Source organism: Myotis myotis, unplaced genomic scaffold (genome assembly GCF_014108235.1).
Source record: "Myotis myotis isolate mMyoMyo1 unplaced genomic scaffold, mMyoMyo1.p scaffold_m19_p_53, whole genome shotgun sequence".
Taxonomy (NCBI): domain Eukaryota; kingdom Metazoa; phylum Chordata; class Mammalia; order Chiroptera; family Vespertilionidae; genus Myotis; species Myotis myotis.
This window is the reverse complement of record NW_023416361.1, coordinates 695013-713595: the sequence shown is the minus strand read 5'-3', so window position 1 is coordinate 713595 and position 18583 is coordinate 695013. Positions and strand designations below refer to the sequence as shown.

Genomic DNA, 18583 nt, shown 5'->3' with positions numbered 1-18583 from the left:
GGCTGCTCTTGCAGAGGGGAGAGCATTAGGGCTCTGCCAGGGAGATGCGGCAGGAACAAAGGCTGTGAATGACAGAGGGACAGGAGGGGAGCCAGGCTCGCTCCCCACTCCCCACTCCCGGCCGCCCAGGCTAGTCCCTTCCTGCTCTGCAGGCTCACCTTTGCCCGTCCTGGTGACCCGGCCGGGTGGCTCAGTGGTTGAGTGTCGACCTACATAAACACAGAGTGGGGTTGAATAGCTCCCGGGCGACATTCAGGGGCTCATGGGTGTTCCCTCCTCCCCTTTAAGGGGGTGGTTTCAGGTTGTCCCTGCAGTTCGTGAAGGCCTGTCCTCTGGGGATGCCTGTAGGGCGGGCATAGGGGAGGGACCAGCAGAAGGCACAGGCAGAGGGTTTTCTTGTTTCTTTTCTTTTTTAATAAATATGTTTTTATCGATTTCAGAGAGGAAGGGAGAGGGAGAGAGAGAAACATCAATGATGAGAGAGGATCATTGATTGGCTGCCTCCTGCGTGGCCCCTACTGGGGATTGAGCCCACAACCTGGGCATGTGCCCTTGACCGGAATCAAACATGGGACCCTTTAGTCTTCAGGCCGACACTATCCACTGAGCCACACCAGCTAGGGCAGGACTTTCGATCAAGATGGTGGCACAGGTAAACGCCAGTACTCGCGTCCTCCCACAACCACATCAAAAATACAACTAAACTATAGAACAATCGTCATTCAGAACCATCTGAAATCTGGCTGAATGCAAATCCTACAACTAAGGACACACAGAAGAAGCCACATTGAGCCTGGTAGGAGTGATAGAGATGTGGAACAGACTGGTCCCAAACCCACGTGTGGTGTAAAAATCAGGATGGATATCTCAGATGCAGACGTCCCCCCTGAAGAGTAAGGGGTCTCGGCCCCACACCAGGCTCCCTATCCCAGGTTCCAGTGCCAGGAAAAGAAGTTCCCATAACTTTTGGCTGTAAAAACCAGCAGTGAGACAGAGGCTACTGGAGTCCCAGGCAGTTCCTCTTAGAGGGTCATTGCACGCACTTATTTGAACTCATTGCCTCTGAGCTCCAGTGCTGGGGCAGCAGCTCAAAAGGCACCAGGAACATGTGGGGAGGAACTGAACTGTCTGGCATCAGAGTGAGCGCTGGAAGGGCAGCTTTCTCACAGACAGAGGTGCTGGCAGAGGCCAGGGTTCCTTTTCTGAGCCCTTTCCAAAGCCAGCAGGTGGGCACCATACCTGAGTCTCCATCAACGTGGCTCACACTGTTCACCTGCCCTGCGATTCCCTGAGACCTCACTCCACCAACTCATAGACCTACCCAAGCTGTTTCCAGTGTGTGTGTGTGTATGTGTGTGTGTGTGTGTGTGTGTGTGTGTGTGTGTATTAGTAGCCCAGTGCACAAAAATTTGTGCACTCGGGGGTGAGGGTGAGGGGTGGGGCCAGACCCCTCAGCCCGACCTGCACCCTCTGTCATGTTCCGGGACCCCGGCCACTCCTGGCCTAGGTGCAGGCCTACAGGCTTGAGGCGGCCTGGCTCCTGAGGCCCCATTTTATCAAGAGAACAAAGTCGGCATTAGTTACAGCCCTCACAGAACCCAGTACACTGCATCTGTGTGTACAACTGCCTCGTTCATGTGCCTGCTTCGCCCTACTGAATCACTAACATCTTGAGGACATAGCTCTGTCTTATCCTGCTTCAACTTCAGTGCCTGGCCTGGTGCCAGGGACCTGAGAGGGTTTGCTGAGTGAATGAGTGAATGAATGAGTGAGTGAATGAGCGAATGAATGAGCGAGTAAGTGAATGAGCAAGCAGCTACCAGTGGGGATGGTTCGCACTCCGCTCTGGGCTGCCTGACGCAAACCCCGGGCAGTTCCCGCCCTGCTCCCAGTGGCCCCACTCCCCTCTCCCAGCTGCATAGTTTGCGCAGGGCAAAGGCGGCCCGGGTGTGTGTGTTGGCAGATCGGTGCATTAGCACCCACCAGCCTCGGATCCCCTTGAGAGAGCTGTTTGTGGGCATGGCCGGTGGCGGATTGCTGTGGTCCCGCCCACCAGCCCTGGGTCGGGTCCCATACGGGCCGCCTGCCACCCGGGTCGCAGATAGCAGGCCCGGATGGCAGCGGGGCAGGCGGGATGGCACTGTCCCGCCCTGCCTGCAGTATTCGAATTACCGCCATCTTTGTTGGCGGTTAACCGCCCTCTTTGTTGGCAGTTAATTTGCATATCGTCCTGATTAGCCAATGGGAAGCGTATCGGAGGTATGGTTAATTACCCTATTTGTCTTTTATTAGATAGGATATATATATATATATATATATATATATCTCAATGTCCTGTCTTGGCTCATGCTTCAAATTTCCTAAAAGTTTGAACTGTCTGACCTCAGCATGCCCAGTACCTCTCAGTAAGTGGCCCAGGCTTGGCACTAGTGACTACCAACCTTGGTTCATGGCTTGGTCTCTCCTGGGCACCTCCAAGCCCAGCACCGGTAGCAGCCATCTGCAGACTGCTTTGTAGCTCATGCTGAGTGGCCCTGGGAAGAACATAAGGTGGTGGCCAACCTTGGCCTATACCTCCTGGGAGGCCCTAGAGCCAGAAGACCCTGTGCACAGTTTCATGCCATGTCGAGGCACCACCCATGCCCTTTACACATTCAAGGGGTGGACTCAGTGGGCACCAGAGCCCTGCTGACGTAAGTCCTGCTCCATGGGGTGACCCTGCACAGCTGATCCTCCACGGTGGTGCAGCCAGTCCTTGCAGCTGATTAGCCTGGGGGTAAATCCCTCCCACTGATGTGCCACCAGTCATCAAGGCTCAACTACAACAGGAGGGTGTACAGCTGGAGTGCCCAGCCAGAGTGAACCAGGAGGCTGTGGCACTGGGCCCTACAGGACACTTGCTACATTGGACCACTCTAGGGCTAGGGGCCTAGTGCACAAAATTCGTGCACTGGGGAGGGGGGAGTTGTCCCTTAGCCCAGTCTGCCCCCTCTCACATACTGGGAGCCCTCAGTGGATGTCCTACTCCCTGCTCCCTGCTCCCCTAAGCCGCAGTCTGGCCTCCCTTTGTGAGAGGCGACTGGGCTGATCAGGGGAAGGCACCAGCCCCATCACCCTGCTGCTGCAGCCACTGCCAGTCACTGCAGCCACCAAGGTGTTTTCATCAACACGGACTCCAGTCCCTTCACCATGAAAAAATGACAACTTTCTTTAGGCATTTTCAAGATGTGTCTTTCATAGGATATGACATTTCTTTCTTTCCTTCTTTTTTTATCCTCACCTGAGGATACGTTTCCATTGATTATTAGAGAATGTGGAAGAGAAAGGGAAAGACAGAGAGAAACATCAAAGTGAGAGGAACACTTTGATTGGTTGCCTCCTGCATGAGCCCTGACCTGGGCCCCGGCCAGGGAGGAGCCTTCAACCTAGGTACATGCCCTTGGTCAGAATTGAACCCAGACCCTGTGGTTGGCAGGTTAGGCTCTATCCACTGAGCCAAACCAGCTAGGGCAGGATATGACATTTCTTAGCCTTCTAGCAGTGGACCTTCGTTTTTTTCTCCAGGAGTGAGGTGGAAAAACCCTACATCACTTTCTTGGATTCTTATTCCCCAAGTTACTAAGAATATTACCAATGGCATACAGGGAGCTTAGCCAATGAGCGGTCAGAAAAGGTGCTTCCTCTGTAGTTCACACCGATTGCTGGCTCTGCCCCTGCCCAGGCCTAAAGCCCCTGGCCGAGGTGTGTGTGTGTGTGTTGGGAGGCAGTGGAGAGTCACATGGGCTTATGTGTATATGAAGACCAGGTAAGAGGCATGAGCAATGGGACTGGGTTTCGGGGAGTTCAGGGCAGGGGCCACCCCAAGTGGAAGCTCAGACTGAGTAATGCTCACCAAGGACGGGGAGAGCTGCTGCTGTTGAGCTTGTGGCCGTCAGCGATGAAAGTGACCAACTGACTGAGCAGAAAAGGGACCTCTATTCCTGAGGTGAAGGGGAGTCAGAGGCTGGGGAGATAAACGGGAGAAAGAGTACACATGTGAATGTATTTTCCAAAAAGAACATTTCTAATCCTACATAATAAAAGCAATGGAAACGGCGGAATGACCAGAATGACCAGAGACCAGAATGACTGCAGCCCCTCACCCTGGCCAGCCCCGTCTCCCAGCGGGGACCCCCACCCCAACCCGGGGCCCCCATCAGGGCAGGCCAGCCGGCCCCTACCCGTGCACCTGGCCTCTATCCTATATAATAAAAGGGTAATATGCAAATTGCCCCTAATGGCGGAATGAGCAGAATGACTGCTCAACCAGTCACTATGAGGCACACTGACCACCTCTCAGTCCCTTTCCCTGGCCAGCAGGCTCCCATCACCTGATGACGAACAGGGAACCGGGGTGGGTGGCGGGGATGCCGGTGGTGCCAGGCCAAGGCCCCACCCGACCAGTCGCCCCACACACAGAGGATGACCCGCAGCAGGGGCGGGAACAGCTGACCTCTCATCCCTACCCCTGGCCACCAGGCACTGATCACCTGATGGCCAATGGGAAACGAGGGTGGGTGGCGGGGGGGTGGAGGGCGGGGCCAGTTGTGGAGGATGGCCCTGATCGCAGGCCAGGCCTAGGGACCATACATGCGCACTAATTTCATGCACCAGGCTTCCAGTGAGGATATAAAAGGCCAATTCAAGCTAAACATTGTATTCTTTGGGAGAACATGTGATCTGCCATCCTGGTTTAATATTTCTATAGGGTATCTGTGCAGCAGCGGGTCCTCTCAAGTAGTTACGTGCTGAATAAATCACATCTGTCAAACATCTCCATTTCAGACATGTGTGTTCAAGTCATCCTCTACAGATTGTCCTAAAGAAGAAGCGTAGGAACTTGTAGGCCAAGGGAATATGCTAGTGTTTTTCTTTTCAAAATCTTTAACATTATTGAATTCAATTCAGAAAAATGCCTTGGTCCTCCAACAGAAAAATAGGCAAAGAACATGAATAATCAATGCCTGGAATTAAAAACTGACGATAAATAAATCCATGAAAAATTATACAGCTTTACAGGCATTCAAATCCATGCATGGGAAAGACAGTAGACATGTCTGTGTCTCACTTACAACAATCAGCACTCGCTGTGTGTAATAGGACAAGCACTTCATACAACAAGGAAAAGGAAAGAAAAAGGAACCTCCTGGGAGGATCCTGGGTGTTTGCCCCGGAGAACCGGACCTGAGGCCGAGCCTCCGGGTGGGCCGCCCATGGCCCGGCACCCGCCCCCTGCGCCTCTGCCCTCCCATGCGCTTCGGGCCAGAACCCGACCCTGTTTCACTGCCTCCCTGAGACGGCACCGCCACCTCTGCCTCCTGCCTCAGAGCCGGCCTCGCTCCTGGGGGTGACCGGAGGGGGGGTGGCCGGGCCTCACTCCTGGGGGTGACCGGAGGAGGGGTGGCCGGGCCTCGCTCCTGGGGGTGACCGGAGGGCGGGTGGCCGGGCCTCGCTCCTGGGGGTGACCGGAGGGGGGGTGGCCGGGCCTCGCTCCTGGGGGTGACCGGAGGGGGGTGGCCGGGCCTCGCTCCTGGGGGTGACCGGAGGGCGGGTGGCCGGGCCTCGCTCCTGGGGGTGACCGGAGGGGGGGGGTGGCCGGGCCTCGCTCCTGGGGGTGACCGGAGGGGGGGTGGCCGGGCCTCGCTCCTGGGGGTGACCGGAGGGGGGGGTGGCCGGGCCTCGCTGCCGGGGCTGGAACCAAGCCTCGGTTCCCACCTCGCAAAGCTGCGGCTCCCCAGGCCGGAGGCGTCGGCGCTCAGGGAGGTCTGCAGCACCCAGACACCGGAGCTCACAGGGTACCCCGCTCGCAAGGGCCCCTCCTGCCAGTGGGCCCGCCTCTAGCTGTGCCTGGCACAGAGTGGACAGGCAGTACTCCGACGGGACGATGGCTGCATGGCGGCGGGGTGAGGTGACGGGGCTCGGACTGGCCATCCTTCCCTTCATGGGCGTCCTGGGAAAGAGAAGGACACCTGGGCGGCACCCTGCTCTTCCTGGGGCCACCTTGCCCGCCAGCGTCCAGCTGGGTCCTTGGTTTGACGCCCTGTCTTCAGGGGACGGGCAGGGCAGCCGTCTGGTTCTCAGTCAGGCCGAGGAGCAGACCCACCCACGCGGGGCTCTGGGAGCAACACCACAACCATGAAAGCACCACCAGCTTCCCCGCCCCTGCAGCCTCCCCCGCCGCCCACCCGCCCTGCCCTCACAGGGCCCTGAGGGGCCGCCCCAGCCCAGGGTGGCCTGGCTGGTCTGAGGAATCTTGCCGGGATTGGTCAGGCCGGAGGTGCGATGGAGGGAGTTTCCCGAGGGTTGGGGGGACCCTTTTGGGCCTCTCTGGCCGAGTCTCAGGAGCTTTCTCTCCTGGTTTCCGTGGGTGTGATCTGGGTGGTCTAGTCTGAGGACCATGATGCAGAAGAGCCACAGGAGGCAGGGCCGGAGCCCAGGCCCCACAGGCCACCCCAGTCTGCCCTGCCTCCAGGCCTCTGGAAGCTCATGGGTGGTGGTGGCCCAATCCCAAGAGATGGCAGCGCTGGCATCCTGGGGGTGGAAGGGGGGACAGAGGTCCTTCTCCTTCCCCTAAATGTAACCAGACAGCCAGGGCTGCCTGTCACTTGAGCCAATTCAGCAAACAGGTGAATCCTATGAGGGTGTGTTCCAATCCTGCGGGCAGCGTGGGGGAGCAGCAGGTCACCCACAGAAAGCTGCTCCTCCCCCCCCTCCCCCAAGCCGCTGCTGTATTGGGCAGAAGGACAGAGATGGCGCGGGGAAATAGGAATTACAGGCAGGGGAAGTGGGCATGGGTAATCATCACAGGTTACCAGTCACGGGGGCTGGGGGGTCGCAGAGGGCGGGCGCCCCGGGCCCAGACCCCAGGCCATAGCGGCTGGGGCTGTAAGGAGCAGGTGCCTCCAGGACCGGATTGTCTCAGCCCCGAGGGTGTCAGTCTCTCCACAATGACAGGCGGCTCTGAAGGAGGATGGGCCCTTTCGGATGTGAGCGCCAGGTCCCAGGGCCTGCGGCTCCCAGCCAGGTGAGAGGCGCTTTCTAACCAGAACAGAACCGTCAGGCTAACAGGGCAGGACTGATAGTTCTTATCATTGTATCTGGTCCCCACATTCTACTTCTGCCCCGAACATAAATGCGTTCCCCTGGCACATGGGATGGTGCCCGAGGTGGTTCGAGGCAGTTCTGTGTCTGGGGACCCCGTTAGGATAGAAACACTCGTGGAATAGATGGCCCACAGTCAGCATCTCAGCACGAGGGGGGCCCACTGCTGGGCCCTCAGCAGGAAAGAGTCCCCTTGGGTGGAGGGGGTGGAGCTCCCCGCTTCCTGTCACTCCTGGAGACAGAGGTGAAGACCCTGCTCCTGCCCCTGCCCTACCCACAGCTGCCCTGCCCCTGCCCTGCCCACAGCTGCCCTGCCCCTGCCCTGCCCCTGCCCTGCCCACAGCTGCACTCCTGCCCACAGCTGCCCTGCCCCTGCCCTGCCCACAGCTGACTGGAGTGGAGGTGGGGGAGACAGCCCAGCTGAGCACTTGGCATGGCCTGGACCCTGACAGTGAGTTGTGATGAGCATTTGTTTCTAAGTCACCACCCCCAGGGGCATGGGTGGGTCCCCTAGTCCTTAGGGAAAAGTGGGGGTTCTGTGCCAGGATGGCTCCAAACTGCTCCCAGTTTCCCTGGGAGGGAGTTGGGCCGAACACAAATAAGACAGTTTATTCTGTGAAACCATCTCCCTATTTGCATGTAAATGGAACAATTTAAAACACCGCCACCCAGTTCCATACATTACCCCTTGTTGGGTGGGCAGCCCCCTCCATGGAGGGCCTTCCTGGGGCGGAGCTTGGGGGGGGGGGTGGCTGTGGAGGGAGCTCCTGTGTCTCCAGGGCAGATGCCTGGCTTAGAATGGCAGGAAGGAGGGAGTGAAGAAGACGGCTGAGAGGTAAGGGGTAAGGAGTCCCGTTATCTTTTGGTCCAATCTCCTGCCTCAGCCAAAAGCAGCATCCACATTGGACTTGGTCCCCACGCCAGGCTCACAGCTCTCACAGAGCCGACCTCTGACCCCTGGGAAGAAGGGGCAGGAAAGAAAGAACAGGCTTCCTCAGCCCGGCACCTGCGGCCGAGTGCTGGACCCGGAGAACGGCCCTACTCTCCTCCCCGCGGGTGCTTTCAGGCTGCTGCTCCCGCCCTGGGTCTCCCCGAGCACCAAGCAGACAGGCCCCATTCTGGGGGTCGGGCTAATGGGTAAAAGTACCCCTCCCCTCGCTTCATGGACTCGCAGGCCATTCATTCTGTGACCTTGGGGGTTGTGCATTAGCCATTGGCAAAGGAGATGCAGAATGGCTGGGATCACAGAGGAGCTACTGGGGGGCCATTCTCATCCCTGCGGGGAGAGGGGGGGTGCAGTTAGGCCTGGGTAACAGTGGAGGCTTCCCACAGCCGTTTGAGGCGCCTTCCCACTCACAGAGGGGGCGCAGCCTGTGCGGACGGGGCACGGGAGGGCGCCCGGGCGGTGACTGTGCCGAGCCACGGGAGCGGCTGGAGGAGCTGAGGGGGGGACCGAGAAGGGAGGTCTGAGGGGACTGGGTCGCAGGGAGCCTTCGGGGAGCCGAGGTCTGTCCTGCAGAGCAGCGCTGTTCTGACTAATGGACAGTGCCTTTTGGACCAATCAAGCTTTGAGGATTTAGAGTTCTTATTTGCATGAGCACAGACCAATCCGGGCGGCGCAGGGACTCCTGGCCATATCAGCCAGCTCCCCAGGCTCTGAGAGGCACTGTCCCTCCCAGGAAAGCCTGGGCTCTCTCCCTGGCAGAGCTGAACACTGCCGTCTGGAGAGCCTCACTGAGGATGGTGATGGTCGTCATCAAACACAGCAACCAAAACACCTCCTGAAAGCAATGGGCCTGCCGCCTCCGCACCCGCCACAGTGCACCCGCGGCCCCCCAAGGGCAGGAACAGGGCTTCCCAGGACCCCCGGGTCGGGGGCTTGCAGTGGAGACTCTGGGGGTTTCAGGAAAGATAAATCCTTGGATTGGGGGCAAATGTGTGTCTATCTGTGTTTTTCTCTGTGGGGGTCAGCACCCAGCCTGGGAGGCCTCAAAAGCTGAAAAGCTGCTGATGCTGCCGCATAGCCTGGACTGTTGGGGGGAGGAGGGGCTGTGCCATGCAGTGGGAGGGCAGCGTGTGTGAGAGAACATGTGTATCCATGTGCACATGCATGCACATGTGCATATTGGTGAGTTGCATCGTGGGACTGGGTGTGCAGGCCTTGTCTGTGATTATGAGTAGTGTGTCCATGAGCAGATAGATAGTTGTGTGTGGGGGGCCTGTAGGTCAAGGTGCACGTGTGTGTGTGTACATGCATGTGAGCTTGTATGTGGATAGAGGTCTGAGGATGTCTATGGTCACGAGCTGTGTGTCTAGGGCAGTGATGGTGAACCTATGACACGCGTGTCAGAGGTAACAGGCGAACTCATTTTTTTGGTTGATTTTTCTTTGTTAAATGGCATTTAAATATATAAAATAAATATCAAAAATATAAGTCTTTGTTTTACTATGGTTGCAAAGATAAAAAAACTTTCTATATGTGACACGGCACCAGAGTTAAGTTAGGGTTTTTCAAAATGCTGACACGCCGAGCTCAAAAGGTTCGCCATCACTGGCCCAGGGGCAGGGACGTTGTGTGTGGCATGCCTGTGGGTGTGTGTGCATGGGTGTGGATTTGGGGGGATGGAAGTGTTTTGCGATTGTGGGTCACAGAACAGAACAGATTTATATAAACATGTGTGCCAGTTATGTGAATGTGCCTGTGGATGGGGGTGTAAGGGAGTGTTTGCATGTGGCTGTGAATCCTGTGTCTAGGGCAGGTGTGTGTGGTGCCGGGTATGAATGAGGGCATGAGGTGGGCCTGTACCCATCCATCCGCATGCCCGCGGTGCTGTGTGCTGGGCAGGAGGGCCGTCAGATGTCCTTGTCAGCTCCCACCCCAGCCCCAAGCCCTCCCGTCCTGCTGTCATTTGCGTCTGGAACAGCAAGTTAGGGAGAGACCAATGCCTTCCAGTCGCCTGTGACCTGCTGGGGGAGCAGTGACAAGAACACTGTAATAACCATCCATTCCACGTGTCGCGGGGGGGAGCGTGGGGGGTGAGGGGGGCAGGCGGCGTCCAACGTGAAGGACGCACAGAGCGTGGGCTCGGTGGGAGGATGGATCTGTGGGCTCAGTGAGCAGACGCCAGGCCCGGGAGACGGGCCGCTCCCTCCCGCGCTCCTCCCTGCAGCGGAGCTGGGACGCATCACCCGGCCGATGCCTGCACGGTGACCTTCTTCAGTATGATGATCAAATATGGCTTAAGGCGGCGCCGGCCGCGTGCGTTTCTGTCGCTGTCCTAATTGCGGTTGTAAAAGGAGAGCAGCTCCGAGCTGGGAGCTTCCCTCCTCCGCGGTGAGAGGCGGACAAAAATACCCGCAGACTGCCCGGCAAAAGGCAAAACATCCGCTCCACTTGGGGACGTTCGCTCAGCGGGCGGGAATCCCACGCACCCGCTTGGAGCTGTGCAGGTGAGCCGGGCCTGGGGAGCGGTGGTGGCCGGTGGGGCGCGAGGAGGGGTGGGGGGCCGGGTGGTGGAGGGTGGGGCGCGAGGACAGGGGCGGGGCGGGTGGGACGAGGGGGGGGGGCCGGGTGGTGGAGGGTGGGGCGCGAGGACGGGGGGGGGGGGCGGGTGGTGGCGGGGGGGGCGCGAGGACAGGGGCGGGGCGGGTGGGACGAGGGTGGGGGGCCGGGTGGTGGAGGGTGGGGCGCGAGGAGGGGTGGGGGGCCGGGTGGTGGAGGGTGGGGCGCGAGGACAGGGGCGGGGCGGGTGGGACGAGGGGGGGGGGCCGGGTGGTGGAGGGTGGGGCGCGAGGAGGGGTGGGGGGCCGGGTGGTGGAGGGTGGGGCGCGAGGACAGGGGCGGGGCGGGTGGGACGAGGGGGGGGGCGGGTGGTGGCGGGGGGGCGCGAGGACGGGGGGGCCGGGTGGTGGCGGGGGGGCGCGAGGACGGGGTGGGGGGGCGGGTGGTGGCGGGCGGGGCGAGGAGGGGGGCCGGGCCGCCGCGTCCGGTGTGCCCTCTGGAGCCCGCTTCTTCAGGGAATTGGAGACATGAAACACTCAGTGGCTCACACGAGGCGCTGCAGGTGGAGGTTTCAGGAAACCCACCAGGTCATGGTGAAGGGAAGGGGCCATGGTTGATGGGGGGAGGCGGGGGGTTGGGGCTTTCCCAGGAGGCTGCGGGTCTCGGACCAGAAAGCTGCCTGAGAGCCGCGTGGTTCGGAGCACGAGCTTGGAATCCGTTTGTCCCTTCGTTCGTTCATTCATCTGTTCGTTCATCCGTTCGTCTGTTTCTGAGCGGCCCTGGCCCTGCAGGGAGCTCGCAGCAGGCACTGGGAGCGCTCCTGCCCTCGGGGAGCTCGCCCTCCTGGCGGCGCCGACAGGCGATGAGCAGAAGCGGCAGCAGGGCGGCCACACAGAGCGAGAGCAGCAGCACTTCATCTTATCTGTTGCTCTCCTCCCCCAGGATGTCTTCGCATGGATTTTAGAGGTGAGGGTGGAAGGGCGGGGCAGACACGGAGAGACACATGGATTGGCCAGGATGGAACCTGCAACCGAGGTGCAGGCCGCAGGCTGGAGAAGAGTGGAAGCGTTTTAGCTGTAAGACTCCGGCCGGTTAGCCCAGCACTGCCCCCTTCTGGGCAGGGTGGCAAGTGCCGCCACCCTCGTGGCGGTGGCGGTACCAACAGTGAGTGTTTACCGGCCGCAGTGCCAGGCCTGTTCCCAGCATCGCCTGTCCACAGAGCGACTTGGCCCTCAGAGGGAAGCTGGCGGCAGGGACACGCGTGTTCCCAGGCCTGCGGGCGCGCAGCTGCCCTCCTGTGGCGGAGGAGGCCGTGTGTCCTCAGTCCTGGACCCGTTTGCTCCCCTTCTCTTGGTGGGAGTTTCCATATCGAGAAATGGGCACAGTCAGGGTGCCCGGCCGATGGGCTGAGAAGGCCCCTGAGAAGCACTTAGCACAGAGCTGCCTGGGTCGCCCCCAGGGGCGCCTGCTCTGCGGCTGCCCAGCGAGCCTTGGGCGGGCCGCACCGGGCAGCATCGGGAGCAGGGACAGGGGGGTCCTGCCATTGCTGCTCACCAGGTCACCGCAGAGTGGAGGGCCGTCTGTGAGAGGGGTCTTTGCTCCTGGGCTGGTGTCAAACAAAGAACCAAGCCCAGCCCGGCCGGCGTGGCTCAGGGGTTGAGTGTGGACCTAGGAACCAGGAGGTCACTGGTTCAATTCCCGGTCAGGGCACAGGCCCGGGTTGCGGGCTTGATCCCCAGAGTGGGGCACGCAGGAGGCAGCCGATCTATGATTCTCTCTCATCACTGATGTTTCTCCTTCTCTCCCTCTCCCTTCCTCTCTGAGATCAATAAAAAAAAAACAAAGCCTCGCTTGAGGAGAGACTTTCGTAGAAAAGACAATTGCAATAGGAGGGGAGGACTCTGGCCGCAGGAAGGAGGACTTCCGTGTTCAAAGGTCACCAGAAAGGACGTTTTCATAGAGAAAGGTGGACCAGGGCCGGGGACAGCAGGTGAGGGGCCGGTGGAGCAGGCGGCCGGGAGGTCAGCGGGGTCCCGGGAAGGTCATTCACAAAGGGCTGTTCCGAGCACCCATGCTGGCATAGGCTGAAGGGGTCGAAGTTCAGGGGAGAGCAGCCTGGCCAACGCATGGTCAGGCCCGGTGTGGGCACTGTGTCCAGGTTGGCGAGAAGGGACCCGTGGTTGGCTCATCCTCTGGGAGGCGGAGATGGGAGTTTGCAGGGCCTGGGTCCGCGTCACAGGGAGACGGTGAGGGGGTGGGGGGCATGCTGACCATCTTGGAGTCGGATCTAAGTCCTGGAGGGAGTGTGGTCTCTGCACTGAGCTCCTCCCAGACGCGGGAGGTGGGGAGCCTGGCCTCTCACTCTGGGCAGCACAGGGCAAGGGCCAGTGTAAAGCTGTCCCTGGTTCCTGCAGGCTGCGGTGAGGGATGGGGAGCCGAGATGGCTGGTTCCAGATTCCCCTGGTCCCCACCTTGGAAAGGCAGGGCTGGGCACGAGGGAAGGTGCCCATGGGAGCCCTGGTCCTGCCCAGGGAGATGGAGGCGATGGTGCTGGACGGTTCACAGACCACAAGGCTCCCCACATGCCCGCCTTTGGCCACCGGGGCTGTGACCTTGGCCAGTGGGGCTGTGACCTTAAGTGTCTAGGCCACTCCCAACAGGGGCAGAAACGGAACGCGGGGCCAGCTGTGACTGCGAGGAAGGTGAGTCCTGCTCTGTGGCCGGGATTGCTGTTCTGGTTGCAGAGGCGCATGCTCACCTGGCTGGGAGCTGCAGCGGGACCAGGGGGCTCACCTGGGAATGCGGCCCATCCCCCCACCAGGAGCTGCCTGTGATCATGAAAGACAAGCAGCCTCATTGCAGAGACCAGAGCCCCCAGCCCGTCAAGGCCCCCAGCCTTTGCTTACCCGCAGCCTTTGCTTACCTGCAGGCCTTTGCTTACCCACAGCCTTTGCTTACCCACAGCCTTTGCTTACCCGTAGGCCTTTGCTTACCCACAGGTCTTTGCTTATCCGCAGGCCTTTGCATATCCAGCCCGCATTGCCTGTGAACAGCTCATCTGGCACACCCTCTGCCTCCTTCCCCTGTAATCTCTGTCCTTCTACCCAATACAGCAGCTGGGGGCGGGGGCAGCTTTCTGTGGGTGACCTGCTGCTCTCCACGCTGCCGGCAGGACTGGAACACACGCTCATAGGATTCACCGTCTCTGCCGACTTGGCTCAGGTAGTGACAGGCGGCCGGACCCCTGGGTTTTCCGGTTACACTCCCTGGACCACCTGTTGCCACATGGAGCTTCCCTGGGTGACAGCAGGAGGCAGCACCTTGGCCCTCTGGGAAGATGGAAGTGGGCGCCCAGTTCCCACCAGGCCCAGTTTGCAGACCACACATCTGGGGACATATTTCTTTTAGCTGCCCCCACTCTAGGCCCTGTCCTGCCCCCTCCCCCAGGAAGAGCGCCATGAGTGGCCTGCGGCAGGCCTGGGCTGCAGGGTACAGTGAAGCCCAGCCTGAAGGGCAGATTGAGGGACACCCCACTTTGTGGAGAGCCCCGTGCACTGGCTGCCTGCCTCTTGCCACCGCACTGACACAGCTCTGACTGTGCCTGTGGCTGGTGTGTGGACGAGCTGGGTGCCCCCTGAGGGAGGGCACAGGGAAACTGACCCCCACTCTTTCTCCAGTGTCTGCCACCCCCTCCCTTGAACTGGTCCTGCCTCACCCTGCAGCTGCCTCCTGCCTTCCAGGCCACTGATGAACCATCTACTTGTCTTCCCGTCACTTATGGGTGTAACTGGACAACCCAGGGGTCCGGCCGCCCGTCACTACCTGAGCCAAGTCGGCAGAGACGGTGAATCCTATGAGCGTGTGTTCCAGTCCTGCCGGCAGCGTGGAGAGCAGCAGGTCACCCACAGAAAGCTGCTCCCGCCCCCCCGCCCCGCCCAGCTGCTGTATTGGGTAGAAGAACAGAGATTACAGGGGAAGGAGGCAGAGGGTGTACCAGATGGGCTGTTCACAGGCAATGCGGGCTGGATATGCAAAGGCCTGCGGGTAAGCAAAGACCTGTGGGTAAGCAAAGGCCTGCGTGTAAGCAAAGGCCTGCGGGTAAGCAAAGGCTGGGGGCCTTGACGGGCTGGGGGCTCTGGTCTCTGCAATGAGGCTGCTCGTCTTTCATGATCACAGGCAGCTCCTGGTGGGGGGATGGGCCGCATTCCCAGGTGAGCCCCCGGGTCCCACTGCAGCTCCCAGCCAGGTGAGCACGCGCCTCTGCAACCAGAACAGCAATCCCGGCCACAGAGCAGGACTCACCTTCCTCACAGTCATTCCGTTTCTGCCCCTGTCGGAGGGACTGTGCTGTGGCTGGAGCTTGAACACCTGGGAACCTGCAGAAACCGAGGGCTCCTGGCGCAGGGTCAGTTGGGAAGCCCCTGCTACATCTGAACCGTAAATGGCCAAGGGCCAAACTGCACCCGGGGCTGCCTGTCACCCGGACCCTGGGTTAAACGCCACCAGGAAGTGTGAAGAGACAGCTTTCTGTGTCCCTGCTTGGCGCCTTGCAAACAAAACGACTTCACTTTCGCCATCACAAGCCTTGATATTCCGTGTTTGGCTTTGCTGACATAGTGTGGGCAGACCTTTGTTAGCTTCCCTAACAAAACCTTTCTTAAAATTTATTTTTATTGATTTCAGAGAGGAAGGGAGAGGGAGAGAGAGAGAAACATCGATGAGAGAGAATCAAGGATCAGCTACCTCCTGCACATCCCCTACTGGGGATCCAGCCCACAACCCGGGCATGTGCCCTGACCGGAATCGTACCTGGGACTCTTCAATTCACAGGCCCATGCTCTATCCACTGAGCCACACCAGCCAGGGCTTCTAACAAAACCTTTCTATAAACCACACCCCTGGGTCTAAGCCTCCCCTCAATCCCTTCCTCCCCACCCCCGGCTTCATTCCTAAATCCTGCTTGTTTCCTAAGAGGCCGGACAATGTCTTTGAAATACTAAGCTGATGTGTTTCATGGCCGGTAGTCTGCACCCACTGAGCCAATGACATGCGTGCCTCTGGGGAGGGCAGCTGGAGCCTGGAGCAGAGGTCGGCGGAGCTGCTGAACGGGTGTTTCAGTTTGATGCAGACAGACTCACGGTGCATGAGCAGAGCAAGTTTGATTGGCGAGATCTAGAATTCAGAGGGAAACTGTTTAGCTCATCAACAGACGGGTGTTGGCACCGACTCTGAGCGCTGACTTGGGGTGTGGGGAAGAAGGAGATGATTCAGTGCAAACAGCTCCACTGTGATACGGCACAGCTACGAACACAGCACCAGTGCCCCCACCAGCTCCACGGTTCCGCTCAGCCAGGGAGCCCCAGTGAGAAGGGAAAGGGCGCTCTCAGCCACAGGGGAGCTGGCTTATATGAACAGAAGTCCCCGCCCCTGGTCCCTGATTGGTCCATTCTCATGTAAATGAGGACACTAAATCCTCACAGTTTGGTCCAAAAGACACTGTCCTGATTGGCCATAATAGATTGCTTTTATTGGCCAGAGCTGCATAGCTCTGATTGGGTGGGGAAAGCCTCAGTTTTATTGGTTGGAATAGGATTCCAGGAAACCTTTATAAGGGCCGGCTCAAATGGTAGAAGCAGTGCCGGTAAGTAGGCACTTGAGTGCAGAGGCAGGCACTTCAGAGCAGGCTTCTCTGTGAAGTGCAGTTTGCATTAGAGGCTGCCCCCCTCCCCCCTAAAAATGTTTAAAATTTGAGTCCAATTAACCACCAAATGTCCTTGGTAGGTGCCCTATCCCCCCACCCGCCAATGTTCACTAGCTTTAAATTCCAAAAAGGCTTAAACGGACTAGTCATTGAATTTTAAAAAAATATATTTTTATTGATTTCAGAGAGGAAGGGAGAGGGAAAGAGACAGAAACATCAATGATGAGAATCATTGATCGGCTGCCTCCTGCACACACCACACTGGGGATCAAGCCTGCAACCCAGGCATGTGCCCTAACCAGGAATTGGACTGTGACCTCTTGGTTCATAGGTTGATGCCCAACCACTGAACCACACTGTCTGGGCAAGTCACTGAATTTTAAAAAATTAATGGTACTAGACTTATCAGGGTGATCACTTTGTAAGGTATATAAATGTCTAATTACTATGTTATATACCTAAAACTAATACAATATTGTATGCTAACTGTAATCTATACTAATAAAAGGGTAATATGCTAATTAGACCGGACGTCCTTCTGGACGTCCTTCCGGACAAAGCTGCAGCAGCTGCCTGAGTCTCAGCCCTCGTAGCCGTGGTGGCTGTTGCTGCTGCAAGGGCTGGGCCAAGGCTCAGGCTGTTGCGGCCGGCAGTGGCGGTAGCAGCAATGTGATAGTGGCGTCTCCTTCCCCTGATCTGCCCGGTTGCCTCCTGCAGAGGGAGGCCAGAGGCAGCAGCAGTGAGGGGGTGATGGGGGCGGTGCCTTCCCTTGGTCTGCCAGTCGCTCCCATGGGCAGCGGGCCTGAGCTGTCAGTAGGACATCCCCTGAGGGCTCCCGGACTGTGAGATGGGGCAGGCGGGCTGAGGGACTCTCCCACCGCCAGTGCATGATTTTTTGTGCTCCGGGCCTCTAGTTTAAAAATAATTTTAAAAAATGAATCAGAGTGTTTAGGCATGTAGAGATGCTGATGTATTGATTGGATTATCTGCTCCCCACATGAAAAATCTATGAGAGTAAACTTTTATTCTCATGCAATTCTTCTAATATTAGTTTGAAGATTTAATAAGTAATAGTAGTTAACATTGTGCTTACAAAGTAGCTTGCTGTGTGCGAGGCGCTGTTTGTAATATCTCATTTAGTACACCCCCAGCCTTACAAAGGGGGGTCCCAATCGCCCCAGGTTACAGATGAATTCATGTAAATTGCCCAATAGTACACCTCATAACAACGCCTCTCTTTTTACATAAATCCCGTCACTTCTATTCCACTCCTGCCCCTCCAGTTCTGTGCGTTCCACTCTTGGGGAGCATCTACTTCTTAATATGGTCCCATCCCCAGGTTCTGGGAAGGCATGGATTTGGGGGGACACTATTCACCCCCATACAAGAAACAATCTCTGCTCTCAAGAAGGCTACGTCCTGTGGGAGGGGAGCAGCCGTACCAACAGGCGACGCAGTAGTGGAGCAAAGGGTGAAGGGCGTGTTGGTGGGGTTCCCTCTCCCTCTTCCCACCATGTGAGGCTGCAGCAAGGAGTCCGCCATCTTGTTAACATAAAAACATTCAATCCTGGAAAGAATTCTGTGAGTTTATTTGAGCCAAGCTGTCCACAAATACTGGGAAGCAGAACCTCAACATATTGAGATAATGCTCCGGAGAAGGCGGGTTACAGCTGTACACACTGCAATCAAAGGAGGGACGGAGGTGGGTGACCTGAAACCCATTGGCGATAGACTAGGGAGGCGGGAGAAAGCAAAGCAGGGGGGGTGGGGCCTGGGATTGGATAAAAGGTAAAATGATGGACACATACTTAGGTGGGTGCAGGATCAATGAACATGATAACAATGAAGGAATCTGTGGTCTCTGTCCTGGCGCCCAGCACATTAGGTTGTGCCCCAAGGGGTCCAGAAAAGGGAAGTTACAAGTTACCCAGACACTTCAAGGGTGTGTTATCATAGAGGCAAAAAGACAGGCAGGCTCAGTGAAGGGAAAGGCTGACCTGGTCAGTGAAGATACCCGCCTAGGAGGTGACCGGGTGTCTAGGAGGTGACTGCCCACCATCACTGCCTTTAGTTCAAGTGTAATTTCAGACCATCCTTTGTGGTGACCTTAGGTCTGAGTTTGCAAGCCCGCCATGTGGCCTCCCCTGAGCTGTCAGGTCAGCACGTGGCCCCTTCCGTCCACAGCCTGGAAGAGGGTCTCAGCGGGATCTGACTAGGATGGCGCCCTGACCTCAGCCGTC

At 58.2% G+C, this 18583-nt stretch overlaps 1 long non-coding RNA gene across 2 annotated transcripts in view; it reads left to right on the top strand.

The window, feature by feature from the left end:
• The first annotated feature begins 10257 nt into the window (after positions 1-10257).
• The window catches only part of LOC118657362, a 28019-nt gene continuing 19693 nt past the window's right edge, over positions 10258-18583 (top strand). For both annotated transcript variants that reach the window (XR_004967999.1, XR_004967998.1), the window contains exon 1: positions 10258-10590. This is a non-coding gene — a long non-coding RNA (uncharacterized LOC118657362). The remainder of the gene's footprint in view (positions 10591-18583) is intronic.